This window comes from Schistocerca gregaria, unplaced genomic scaffold (genome assembly GCF_023897955.1).
Source record: "Schistocerca gregaria isolate iqSchGreg1 unplaced genomic scaffold, iqSchGreg1.2 ptg001102l, whole genome shotgun sequence".
In the NCBI taxonomy this organism is placed as follows: domain Eukaryota; kingdom Metazoa; phylum Arthropoda; class Insecta; order Orthoptera; family Acrididae; genus Schistocerca; species Schistocerca gregaria.
The window spans coordinates 12,501-15,000 of NW_026062443.1; positions in this window are offsets into that span (position 1 = coordinate 12,501).

Consider the following 2,500-nt stretch of genomic DNA (forward strand, 5'->3'; position numbering starts at 1 on the left):
GTTGGCCCTTAACCTAACCCACGTTGGCCCTTAACCTAACCCACGTTGGCCCTTAACCTAACCCACGTTGGCCCTTAACCTAACCCACGTTGGCCCTTAACCTAACCCACGTTGGCCCTTAACCTAACCCACGTTGGCCCTTAACCTAACCCACGTTGGCCCTTAACCTAACCCACGTTGGCCCTTAACCTAACCCACGTTGGCCCCTTAACCTAACCCACGTTGGCACCTTAACCTAAGTTACGCTGCACCTTAACCTAAGTTACGCTGCACCTTAACCCAAGTTACGCTGCACCTTAACCCAAGTTACGCTGCACCTTAACCCAAGTTACGCTGCACCTTAACCCAAGTTACGCTGCACCTTAACCCAAGTTACGCTGCACCTTAACCCAAGTTACGCTGCACCTTAACACTAGATCGCGTGTTCTTAACCCCAAGTTACGCTGCACCTTAACCCAAGTTACGCTGCACCTTAACCCAAGTTACGCTGCACCTTAACCCAGTTTACGCTGCACCTTAACCCAAGTTACGCTGCACCTTAACCCAAGTTACGCTGCACCTTAACCCAAGTTACGCTGCACCTTAACCCAAGTTACGCTGCACCTTAACCCAAGTTACGCTGCACCTTAACCCAAGTTACGCTGCACCTTAACCCAAGTTACGCTGCACCTTAACCCAAGTTACGCTGCACCTTAACCCAAGTTACGCTGCACCTTAACCCAAGTTACGCTGCACCTTAACCCAAGTTACGCTGCACCTTAACCCAAGTTACGCTGCACCTTAACCCAAGTTACGCTGCACCTTAACCCAAGTTACGCTGCACCTTAACCCAAGTTACGCTGCACCTTAACCCAAGTTACGCTGCACCTTAACCCAAGTTACGCTGCACCTTAACCCAAGTTACGCTGCACCTTAACCCAAGTTACGCTGCACCTTAACCCAAGTTACGCTGCACCTTAACCCAAGTTACGCTGCACCTTAACCTAACTTACGCTGCACCTTAACCTAACTTACGCTGCACCTTAACCTAACTTACGCTGCACCTTAACCTAACTTACACTGCACCTTAACTGTCACATGTAACGTCACAGGAATGTAGCTTTGCCTAACAGCAACCCTCTGAACATAGTTCACTGCTTGGATCCTCTGGTGTCATGTGTATTTCTTGATGCCATGGTGCGTACCCTCACATAAAGGTCTTTCGAGTGTTGCGTACTTTCTACACAGTCCCGCTAACCACTGGAAGGGTGTACCGCTACAGAACGAATATCGCCCTCCCCTCCTGCCCTTCCAAGCTGGTCGGTCAGGCGTTTGTTTGTGAAATGAGCCTTGCAGCTGTTCAGTTGCATTCGGTTGTCGATGCAGTCAGTGTACGTTGTGGTACGGCCTGTGTGGACTGTCCGCTGATGTACGCGTAACCCACACTGATCATCCGTCGTTACGTACTGAGTGACATAATGTGGCACATGCTTGACCGTACACCGGCTGCGCCCTACAATGGCGAATCATAAGGGCCATATGTTGTGCACGATGCTACTTGTCTCGTCTCCCCATTACAGCGAGATTGCACTGTTGTACGCCGTACAGACATGTGGTAGGTAGGTACGGACGAAAGTATTGCATGTTGGCCCCCCCCCCCCCCTCCTCCCTCTGCCGGGAATCAGCGTGAGCCGTCTGTTGATGTAGCGACGAGGGTTTTCCTATTTAATCGTATTGCCCCACACAACATGATAGCACGGTGGACCGCGTTCCACATCTGCGACATGCTACAGAGGCCGGTTGACAGTCGACCGCGCAAGGGACATTGCACACGTGCGCGGACCATCTTCCACGTGTTCTCTCGTGTACATGCCGCAGTGTGTATGTGGGCTGATGTAGCGTGTCGTGACACATAACATGCAGGCATGCCAGAATCGTAGATTTCGCAAATGTAGATTGACGTATACGTTTGCTGCCAAAGATCCGCAAATGAACTGGAAATCAGTTGTTGAGCGGTTGTTCGCGCTGCAGGTGCATCGGTGATAGCGACGATCGGTACATCTATGAACCGGTTGTTTCGGCGGTACCCGCCATGCCCCCGAACCTGAGTTGGCCATGTGGGTATGAAGCGATACGAGGCTGTGGCTTGGCGGGACAGTCCCCGGCCGGTGAGGGGGGGCCGCCCGGCGTGCTGGCCGCGCGCTGCGTGAGCGCACGCACTACAGCCGGCTGGTGGGGGGCGCCCAGTGGCAGGAGCGCCGGCCGACGGGCCCGGCTGGCGTCCCAGCTATGCGCCGGCGCACCCTGCGCGCGGCGCCAGGCGGCCAAAGTGGGTTCTGCCGAGCCCGGTGCGAAGCGCGGTGGACATCTGCAGTGTGCTGGTCCGATTGCGGACTGTGTGCGTTGAGGATGCGCCGCCGCCCGGCACTCGGCGTCGCGACGCCGTCTGCTGCTCGGTCGCCCCCAGCGGTTCTCGCAGGTGGTTTGTATCGCAGCTCTGCGGACGTGTTGGCGCGTGCGC